At 35.1% G+C, this 12275-nt stretch overlaps 1 pseudogene; it reads left to right on the top strand.

The window, feature by feature from the left end:
- Positions 1-4964: 4964 nt before the first annotated feature.
- On the top strand, positions 4965-6494 carry LOC121471732 (annotated as a pseudogene).
- Positions 6495-12275: the final 5781 nt, after the last annotated feature.

Raw genomic sequence — 12275 nt, 5'->3', positions numbered from 1 at the left:
GATCAAATCACATCATACAACTTTGCCATGTTATTATCATTTGTTAATATTTTAAAGTTTTGATGGGTTATGGGTTTAGGAGATAGCATTTGGAGCATGCTCATTTAAAATACTTGAGCAGCCCTTTCATCCATATTACCATTCATCCAAAAATATTTATTGAGCAAGTAAATATGACAGTCACTCTGGTTCTTACAATAATGCAGCTAATGAAACAAAATGTCCTGTTTTCTTGGAGTGTATGTTCTAGAGGATGGAGAAAGACAACAAACACATTTTTTTTTTTTAACAAACACATTTTTAAAAGTAAAATAGAACACATTTCAAGTTGTGAAAGCATCATATTTGGGAAAACAATTTTTAATATGGAGTCAGAGTATGCCTTATTGATAAAATTACATTATAGGTAAAATCAACATTAATTCTTAGGAGTTTTGGAATTAATCTTGTGGATGTTTGCAATTCTTCAAGAAGAGCCAGGGCTCAAGGCAGAACACCCATATTCAAATTCCCGAATATCAAATGGAATATAACCAAATTGTTAATGAGGCTACTGAGAAGTAAAATAAAATAAAAATGTAAATTGTTCATAAATTATCCATGCTATTCTGAGAAGGAGCATTGAAATTTGTGAGAGTCTTAATGGGAAATCTAGTAATATTTTCACCATCTTTTGCTTTCCTGAGAATTCTCCACTAAAGTTACAGAAGAAGAAAATATGATGGATTATAATTTTATAGTTAAAGGTATATTGTGTGAGTGAATCTTTAATTTTATGAATCCTGGATTTGGCATATTGATTCATGAAGGGAAGTGTGATAAATGTGTGAAGCAACAGCCTCCAAGGAATCCTCTCTCTCTGATTCTATGCTTTTGTGTTGCCGCTTTTCTTACACTGAACCTGTGCTTGGCCACGTAACTTACTTTGGCCAGTGTGACATCAGCAAAAACATTGTAATCAAGAGCTTGAAAAGAAACATCAGCCCTATCTCAGAGGGCTGCTATGAAGCCCAACCTAACCTAACCTGCTGTAGGTACTTAACCCAGCAAACAGTCATCATGAACTGCTAGACATGGGAATAAAGTTTCTTAGATTACCCATTCTCAGTGGAGCTGCCAAATGATTGCAGTCTGACCATCCACTACTGAAAGTCCACATTTCTGACCCAGAGAATCATGAGTAAATAATGCATTTTATTATTTAAGCCACAACGTTTTGAAGTGATTTATTACACGGTAGTAGATAACTCATACAACAGGAGACTGGGAGATTTAGGGACCTGTACATTTTAAAATTTGATTAATCTCTCTTATACTCTATAGTCTTTCATTAAGCTACAATTATACTGTACGTAAATAAAACCCAGTCTTATATACTTTCAAATGTCCTCATTTCTTCGTCAATATAGTGGCCCAAGGTGTCACATTCAGAGAGAAGAAATTTCATAACAGCATGTCCTGCATAATTAATGATCTCTAAAACAACAATCAACTTCATCATCATAAGCTTGGGGAAAAAAAGTTCATTTATTTTTGAAAGAGAGAGAGAGATAGAAAGAGAATGGGTGGTGTGGGAGAGAAATAAATGTAGAAAATCCTCAAGTGGGTTCCACATTTCCTAGCATTATAAATCTTGACTCATCCTCCGAAATGGTAAACACTGACTGCCTCATTCTCCCTTAAATTCTTTTTTTAAAAAATTCAGAGAAAGACTGAGTGTGATATTATAGCACAACTCTTTAACTATCAAATAGAAGGGAGAAAGGAAAGAGATTCACAGCAAATTGCACTATTTCCTTCTGTTTCCCCAATGACACTTAATTTTCTCATTCTCTTGAGACAGAAAGATTCTAGTTTTACCACTGTCAGGTGTTTGGATTTTACTGAAAACCTCATTTGAACTAATTGTGTTCTCTCACTGAAATTTCTGGATGTTCCAGATTCACACATTTATTCAGTCCCACAAAGCAGGTGTTGAGATCTTGTGGTAGCAGCAGGAACTTTACTGAGCTCATTGTTATAGGGCCTTAATGCTAATAGCTAATTCCACTTGTGGTCCCACTAGAGTAAAGTCTGTTGCTATCTCCTTTTTGGGAAGTGATTAGTATACCCAAGTACACTGATTATGGAGAGTTACCTTCTTCGTCTAGATGAGTGGAAATAAGGCTTTCTTTAGCTGTAGAATTCCTCCCCAAAAAAATCTCTTTTTGGCTTTGGTCTACACTATCCATTAATCAATTTAGAAGTAAAAGTTCTTAGAAAAATTAGAAAGAAATATGCTTTCGAATACTTTACTTGAATAGTTTACTTACAAAAATATATTCCTAAAACTCATTTGTAAGAAAAAAGTGAAATTAGATAAGCAGCAACTAATGGCATCCCTTATGAGAAGCAAATTAATATCGCTTTGTTCCACAGAGTTGACATTCAAAATGGGACGTCAGGACCAGGAACATCAGTATCACCTAGGAGCTTTTAGAAATGCAGACTCTCGGGATCCCTGGGTGGTGCAGCAGTTTAGCGCCTGCCTTTGGCCCAGGAGACCCGATATCGAAACCCACGTCGGGCTCCGGTGCATGGAGCCTGCTTCTCCCTCTCCCTCTGCCTATGTCTCTGCCTCTCTCTCTCTCTCTGTGACTATCATAAATAAATAAAAAAATTAAAAAAAAAAGAAATGCAGACTCTCAGGCCAAAATCTAAATGTCCTAAAACAGAACCTGCATAGTAAGATCACCAGGCTATTCCAAGCACACTGAGGTTTGAGAGGCAGAGCCACAACATAGGACTTTCATCATTGCTATGAAAGCAAATTGGCAAAAAAATTTATAATAGCAAGTATTTAGAATTTGTGTTATTTAGAACACATGCTAAACATAAGTACTAGAAGACAAAAATTTTCAAAAATACAATGATTTAAAGTAAATAAAAGTTCACTTCTTACCATAATAGCCCTTAGGTAAGTGGTCCAGGACTGGCAGAGACCTCTCTATCACACTGGTCTTGCAATTCAGAAGGGAAGTGATGACTTAAACCAGATTCGTATTAAGAGAAATTGTCAGAAAGTAGTCATAATCTGGATATATTTTGAAGAACTCAGAGATGGCATCCCCTGAAGAACTGGATGTCAGTTGTAAAAGAAAGAAAAAAACAACAAAAAAGTCAAAGATGACTGAAAAACTGGGAGAAGAATGCAGCTTCTATTTATGAAGTAGAAAAAAACAGAGTGAAATAGAAAAAGTTATTTTGGGAGGAGGGGGAGTGAATAAAAAATTTGTTTTTGGACAAGTTAGGTTTGATATGCCTATTAAGCATCCAAGTGGAGATGTCAAGCAAGATATGCATGTAAAGTTCAGGGGAGAAGTGTGAGTTGAAGATATAAATTGGTGAGTCTTCAGGGTATAAATCTTTTTCAGGCAAGCTATGGGATTAAGTCACCATGCATGTGAATAGAGAAAGCAGAAGAATCAAAAATTAAGTCCTGGGGCATTCCAACATTGAGAAGTCAGAAAGGTGAAGAAGACCTAATAAATAGACTTACAAGAAGCTACTGATATAAGATGATAATCAAGAGAGTAAAGTGTTATGGAATCCAAGGGACAAAAGTGATTGAAGTAGAAAAGAGTGATTACTGTGGCAATTCAGTATCTTAGTCTATTGGGGCTGTTACAAGAAAAATACCACAGACTGAGTAGTTCAAACAATAAACATTTCTTTCTTATAGTTTTAGAGTCTAGGAACTCCAAGTTCAAGGCATCAGCAGATTTAGTGTCTAGCCTGCTTTCTAGTTCATAGCCACTGTTTTTCTATAAACTCCCTCGGTGGAAGGAGGAAGGAAGGTTTCTCAGGCCTCTTTCATGAGGGTACTAATCCTATCAGGCCCCAAATCCTAATACCATCTCATTAGGTGTTAGGTTTCTAACATGTGAATTTTGAGAGTACAATATTCAGACCACAGTATGCAGGTAAGAAGATATCTTTGAAATCTTTTCAGCAGACTTCCACTTCTACCAATGGTGGACTGGATAATTTGCTCAAGCCCTTTTACTAAACACATATGAGAAAGCTGGAATTACATATATATAATTATATAATTTATATATATATATTTTTTTTTTTCTATGCAGAAAGCTAACAAGAGAAGAAAGGACCATCTGATCCATCTCTAGAAAAGGTTTATGAAAGTATTATGGAATTTGGGACTCTTCCTCTGTGGTGTTAATTTTGATGGTGGGACGGCATGACAGAAAGGCTAAGTATTCCTTTAGCAGACTTTCTGTCTTAAGACAAAGGCATTGGTTGGTATCCAAGGCATACCAAAGCAGTAGGGATGGATGCTACTTGTCTTCACATAGAATTGGGATTGTGAAGATCTATAATTATTCTACTACTAAAATAATATGTCCACAGTAGAATATATAAGGTAGATAATACAAAATGAAAAGTAAAAACTATAAAGAGAAAGAAATGATTAGTTTAAGAGAACTGGAAGTGCACAGGCCAATGGCATGCACTGAGCTGTCTCACTGTCTATGACCCTATGCATCTGGTAGAAACAAAAATAAATCTTTTCAGAAGGAAAATAACACAATTCTGGGCCTCAAATAATTTCTACAGGCAACTTTTCAAATATAATATCTGTCAAACAATAAGAATTATCAGGAATGTGTGGATAACAACAGGAATGATACAAAAATAAAGAAAAATGGATATGAAAAATCTTAGAAGTACTCTAGATATTAAGTTTATCAAATATAGACAAAATATGTATAACACACATTAAAAAATCTAAACTATACAGAGATGAAAAAAGACAAAATGAAATTGATGAATAAATAGAATAAGAGAAGGAATTGAATAATAATGCAAATGCGCATTAAAGTATTTAAGATGGCTTTTTCACAACGGGTTTGCCACCAGATCACAGGTGTCATGAAAACCACCGCTAAACCTAAACCAAAATAGGAAAGGAAAAGACTCACATCAACATCGTCATCATTGGACACGTAGATTCGGGCAAGTCTACCACTACTGGCCATCTGATCTACAAATGTGGCGGGATCGACAAAAGAACTATCGAAAAATTTGAGAAGGAGGATGCTGAGATGGGAAAGGCTCCTTCAAGTATGCCTGGGTCTTGGATAAACTGAAAGCTGAACGTGAACGTGGTATCACCATTGATATCTCCCTGTGGAAATTCGAGACCATCACTGATGCCCCAGGACACAGAGACTTTATCAAAAACATAATTACAGGCACATCTCAGGCTGACTGTGCTGTCCTGATTGCTGCTGCTGGTGTTGGTGAATTTGAAGCAGGTGTCTCGAAGAATGGGCAGACCCGTGAGCATGCCCTTCTGTCTTACACACTAGGTGTAAAACAACTAATTGTTGGTGTTAACAAAATGGATTCCACTGAACCACCCTACAGCCAGAAGAGATACAAGGAAATTGTTAAGGAAGTCAGCACCTACATTAAGAAAATTGGCTACCACCCTGACACAGTAGCATTTGTGGCAATTTCTGGTTGGAATGGTGACAACATGCTGGAGCCAAGTGCTAACATGCCTTGGTTCAAGGGATGGAAAGTCACCCATAAAGATGGGAATGCCAGCGGAACCACACTGCTTGAAGCCCTGGATTGCAGTCTGCCACCAACGCGTCCAACTGATAAGCCCTTGCATCTGCCTCTCCAAGACGTCTACAAAATTGGTGGTATTGGTACTGTCCCAGTGGGTCGAGTGGAGACTGGTGTTCTTAAGCCTGGCATGGTGGTCACCTTTGCTCCAGTCAATGTTACAACTGAAGTAAAGTGTTGAAATGCACCATGAAGCTTTGAGTGAGGCTCTTCTTGGGGACAATGTGGGCTTCAATGTCAAGAACGTATCTGTCAAAGATGTTCATCGTGGCAACGTGGCTGGTGACAGCAAAAATGACCCACCAATGGAAGCAGCTGGCTTCACAGCTCAGATGATTATCCTGAACCATCCAGGCCAAATCAGTGCTGGATATGAACCTGTGCTGGATTGTCAGCTCACATTGCTTGCAAGTTTGCTGAGCTGAAGGAAAAGATAGACCGTCGTTCTGGAAAGAAGCTGGAAGATGGTCCCAAGTTCTTGAAATCTGGGGATGCTGCCATTGTTGATATGGTTCCTGGCAAACCTATGTGTGTTGAGAGCTTCTCTGACTATCCTCCTCTGGGCCGTTGTGCTGTTCGTGACATGAGACAGACGGTTGCTGTGGGTGTCATCAAAGCAGTGGACAAGAAGGCAGCTGGAGCTGGCAAAGTGACCAAGTCTGCCCAGAAAGCTCAGAAGGCTAAATGAATATTATCCCCAATACTTGCCACCCCAGTCTTAATCAGTGGTGGAATAACGGTCTCAGAGCTGTTTTTGTCAATTGGCCATTTAAGTTTAATAGTAAAAGACTGGTTAATGGTAACAATGCATCGTAAAACCTTCATAAGGAAAGGAGAATGTTTTGTGGACCATTTTTTTTTTTTTTGTGCGTGTGTGGCAGTTTTAAGTTATTAGTTTTTAAAATCAGTACTTTTTAATGGAAACAACTTGACCAAAAATCTGTCACAGAATTTTGAGACCCATTAAAACAAAAGTTTAATGAGAAAAAATAAAAAATAAATAAATTATTTAAGATGATGATAAAGCTATGTATAGAGAGAAATGCATATGGTTAATTCATATTTATTTAAAAATAAGAAAGGCTAAAGAGATAAGTCAGAAGCTAGAAGATAACAGGGAAGGAAATATGGACAATGAAGTATGCAGAAAAAATTTTATGGAAAATGCAGAAAATGCAGTGAATATAGTCTACATGTATAATTGAAATTTTAGATAGAGAAGGTAGTAGTACTGGATCATAAGTTGAAAAAATAAATGCCTGAGAATTTTTCTGAAACTTAAAAAATACATGAAATTGGAAATTTAAGTGTATCTATGAACCCCAAGATCGGTTTGATATAACTAAAAAGAAACCCATCCAAAGGATAGAAAGTAAAACTATTTAAACCTAATGGTTAAAAAAAAAAAATCTTCAAAGCTATTAGCTCCAACAAATCCATATGGCAAAGACAAGTCTAAGAGAAAAATGACCAGGAGACTTGGACTAGTATTTTCTACAGAACATGGAATGTGTATATTAAAAAAGTTCTGACCTCCACTGATAATTAGGAAAATGAAAATTATAAAGCCACAGTGAGATAACCACTCTGCATCTACCAGATTGACACAAATTTACAAGAAAGATTTAAAAGATCTACTGGAAAAGCAATGGGGAAACTGCTATCCCATATCCTTTACTGCTGTTCCATACTAATAATGAGAGTATAACTACTCTACAAATCACTTGGGCACCGTCTACTACAACAGTTTTCAAAGTATGGTCCTGAGATAAATGTAGAGTTCCTGAAACATTTTTATAAGGTCTATGGGTAAAGAATATTTTTATAATTCTAAGATGCGATTTTCTTTCTTCACTCTCCATAGCTCATAAGCATACAGTGAAGTTTTCCAGAGGCTACACGATGTGTGACATTTCAACAGATTGAATATGCAGAAAACAGTTGTGAGAACCTACCTATTTTTATCAGAAACAGGAGTGAGACATTGATGGATTTGCACAAAGGTAAAATAATGCCAACTATTCCCTATTCTATTTCTTTGGAAAATAATATATTTTTCACAAAAAATATATTATTTGTGTTCATATATTATTTAGTATTTAAAACTAAATATATAAAAATTAAATATTCTTATTTTAATCTCTAATACAGTAACTGTCAATATCAAATGCAATATTAATTCAGAAAAAAATAATCCACATAAACTGAAGTTCTTTGATTCTTCAGTAGCTTTTAAGAACACAAAGGAGTTCAGAGATGGAGAATGTGGCAACTGCTGAATTATCAAAACTGAACTATCTACCTAAAAGCAAGGCATACACAGTCACCAAGAGGTATTTTTGTGTAGCTGAAATACAGATATGTTACTGTCATCAAGAGATAGATAAATAATAAATAAATAAATTAATTAATTAATTAACTAATTAAGCAAGCTATGTACACAAAGTCAAGTACTACAAAAATGAGCAGATGACAGATAGAGGCAACAACATAGAGGAATCAAACAAAAAGAATTGAATGAAAACCACAGACTTGGGGCCTCTGGATGGTAGTCTCGTTAAGCTTCCAACTCTTGGTTTCCATTCAGGTTGTGATCTCAGGGTAGTGAGATCAAGCCCCAAGTTTGTCTCCACACTCAGGGCAGAGTCTGGTTAACACTCTCACTCCCTCTCCTTCCCCTCCCTGCACCCCCCTCACTGTCTCTCTCTTTCTCTCTCAAAAAGAAGTAAATCTTTTAAAGAAGAAAAGAAAAGCACAGACAATATTTACCCTCTGATACCATTTATATAAAACTCAGAATCATTTCAAATTAAGTAACAATGTTTTGGGATTTATACTTAAGTGGAAAAAATGAAAAGTGAGGAAAGAACTGCTCTATATGAATGAATCAATGAATGAATGAATGAATGAATGAATGAATGTCTGGTAGTGTACTTAGTGTTACTTAGGATGCTTTGTGGGACAGGAATAGGAAGAGATGAATAATTGGAAAGGAATTGAAGCAAGACTTGGAGATGTTTGCAATGTTCCATTTATTGACTTCAGTGGTTCACACAGATGTTTTCTTTGTTACGAACCACCAAAATACACATTTCTATAAAGTTAAAATATTACTGGGATGTTTATCATAATTTAAAATGGCAATTTTAAAAATTGGAAAAAATAATTTAAAAAGAAGCAAAGAGTTGCATGCAATATCATCAGAAACAGAACAATTTTCATTGCTGTTTTGATACTTTGCATAATAATAGAAATTTGAAATACATGCTTTGACATGTCACAATATCAAAAAGTAAGAAATATTTTAAAAGAGTGAGAATAGTGGGATAAGTGGGAAATGTTAGAAGTATTTATTGCTTTCCTGTTGAATTCTCAGAAAAAAACCTTTCTAACTTCAAAACTATAATATTTGCATGAAAAAAACTTTAACTTTTAGCATACACATATTATTTTCCAAAGACATGGAAACTTTAACATTTTAGCATACACATATTATTTTCCAAAGACATGATTTTCTCTCAGGAGGAAAGACCCTCCAAGCCAATGAATCAGAACTTGGACTTCAATCTCCACAAATCACAACATTTATAAATGAAATGTGTTAATATTTACACCATATGGTAGTACTTACATACAACTCTAAGATGCCAAAAATATGGCATATTAAAATATTCTAAAAATGTAGAAATATGTGCTATTCCTATTAGATGTTCAGAGGGGTAAAAAGTAGCTTTGATTCTTTCATTTTCTTCTTAATAAAGTCATTTTGATTGAATAAATCTTTTTGCTCCCTGTGGTTAAGCATTTAATAAGATTGTAATGTCATAAAAAATCAATTTCTGCATGTTTTTAACACTTTGAATGCACAATGAACTCATTTTTTTTCCTCTCTCTTAGGCAAAATAAGTAAGTCAAGAGAATCAGAATAAAGTATACTATAAGGAAAGCATGAAGACGTAGGAGGTAAAGGACAGTTTCTTGGATATCAAGGTAATATTTAGGTTTTGAAAGGAGCAACGTTGCAGATGATGATACACAACCATAAAAGACAATATGTATTAAGAATATTCAATCAATGCCATTTTTCAAGTAAGGCTTTAACTCTAACATACTAAAATATTGGTCCTACATCACATTGCTATGTAGCAGGTCTCGGATAAGAACTTTATGTCTGGATGAATTTGAGTTTTATGCCCTGGCTACCTTGAGCCAAGTAAGATAATATAGTTACAATTTTCTCGAGTCTCATTCTCTTTGAAAAAGTCAGATAACTGTAGTCCCAGTGTCATGATGACAGTGAATGACATCAGACTGAGAATAAGAATTACTGACAAATCCGAAAGGAGGTTTGTAATCCATTGTTTACAAATCCAGTATCTCAGTATGGACTAGAAAAACGTGGCTCCTTTAAATCAAACTTATCTAAAAAGTCAATCCACATAAGCACAGAGCACTTTACACAAAACACATACACCAAAACATTAAGTATTTAAAGGCAGATCTTCCTTACGTCTTAATTCAATTAGGGAAACCACAGCTACAGCTAGTTTCATGACAGGGATTATTTTATATACTAACAAAGTGCTTAGAAAGGCAGGAAAAAAAACACACACAAACACTAGTTTCAGAAGCTTACCTTTCAATCCATGAATTCACCGTTTGCAAGAAACACAATTAAAGTTTTTATTAATGAATGAACTTCACAAGCATAAAGTGAATTGTTAAAACTTCTCTAGCCACATTCAGAGCACATTCTGTCTAAAGAGTAAGAGGGTATCCTGAATAAAGTAATGCCTTTTATTTATTGTTTTACATATTTAAACAACATCTAATTTCATAATAACAAGATAATCATGTATAGTCAAGTTGAGGAAAAAATTGTTTTTTCTCTTTTTTGAAAAATTAAATTTTATATTAAGCAGCTTTACTGCTAGATCTTTAAAAGCTGTGTCAATTCTAAACACCCTGATTATCTATGTCTTATTAAGCAGAGTCTTATTAATCAGGGAAGATTAAAAATTAATTGACAGGAGTGCTACATTATTGATTAGTATAAATTCTTTCGTTCTTAGCAGAAAATGGTCAGTGTAATTTAGAGACTATTGATAGAATATTTCAGAGTTTTCATGTCATGAATTCAATTAACTACTGAAAGTTAATTTTCTAGAATGAGATTTTTTTTAAATAAATACCTCTTTATATCATGTTGCACAATAAAATAGTAACTTACCTTTATTGCCACAAATATTTAACAGTTTATATTAACGTACCTTTTGTTAGGAGGGAACTATTTTTGAAGAAATAACTTCTTCACCAGCTTTAAATTAACAATTTCAATCTTGACCTTAAATCTTAATAATGTGTTTCTAATCTTGTGTTCAATTCTCAAATAATAGTTAGGGATACTGTTTGTCATTGCAACTGTTCTTTGCTTGATTTTTCAAAAGGATTTTTATAAAACAAATATGCTTGAGAATGTAAGTAATTTCATAATTTCCTTGTTTCAAATTTTAAGTAAGATCAAATTGGTATTAGTAACAAATTATTTTATTTACAATTACAATTTTTGCATGCATTTATTTAATCATTAACTAGAATGCATTAGGAAATGAGCATTTTTGTGTCAGTCCTAATGCAGACAACACTTGTATAGAGAATTAAATTACTATATATACAACCATGAACACTAGTATGATACACACACAGAACACAGGAAGGGATCACACACATACACACTCTTATCATACATATATAGTCATTTCCCAATCTGCAAATACTGAAGGTCACTGAACCAACACAAATCCCTATTTTAATTTTATAACAAATCTAGCAGCACCAGAAATAACATGATTAGCTCAGCCAACAGGTGTCTCCTGGAAATAACTCTATTTAAATTTCTAAGCTTGGTAATTCCTTTAAAATCATCAGTTTAATCTCCTGGATGCCAATTCCCAGGTGTCTTTGAGCTTTGCATAAACTTCCTAACTCACAGCCATTTTTTTTTTTTTTCAAGGACCCAGCCAGGAGGATTACATTGTTCCCTTGCAAATTTGAGAGCTACCCCAGGGAAATCTGAAACTCAGCCCCATACTCAGAGGGCAAAGAGAAGCTGAAGAAAGAGGGAGACCACATTCCACAGTGGTAGGTAGTGGTTTTAATAAACAAGGAAACTTACATAGAGGCTTGTTTTGAGGTGGCCACAAGAAGAGTAGATCTCCACATCCATTGGCCAGAATCTTAAAAGTTTAATCACATATACCATCCACAAGGTATCAGTAACACCTTACTCTCTCTGTTTTGAAAATGACTCCCACTGTAGGAATGGTGGCAGACCTACATTCCAAGTTCAGGGAGGTGCTAAGGAGCCTTGGATTGCTTGGATATGACTCTGGGGACAACCAGTGCTCTGGTCCTTCAAATGACCTCCTTTGACACTTCATCCCTCAGGACTGGTTCTTACAACTTCACATGCTCCCCTCTTCTGCTATGTGCCCTGAACAATTAGCAAGGGATTTCACTGGTGTGGAGATGGCTTATATGGCAACCATCTGGCTGCACTGGAGGCAGATGCACCACAACAATATAGGCACATGCAAGAGAAAAATACAGATGAAGATAATAATTCTTAAAATAAGTAATTT

Source organism: Vulpes lagopus, chromosome 11 (genome assembly GCF_018345385.1).
Source record: "Vulpes lagopus strain Blue_001 chromosome 11, ASM1834538v1, whole genome shotgun sequence".
Lineage (NCBI taxonomy): Eukaryota > Metazoa > Chordata > Mammalia > Carnivora > Canidae > Vulpes > Vulpes lagopus.
This window is presented reverse-complemented; position numbering and strand designations above follow the sequence as displayed.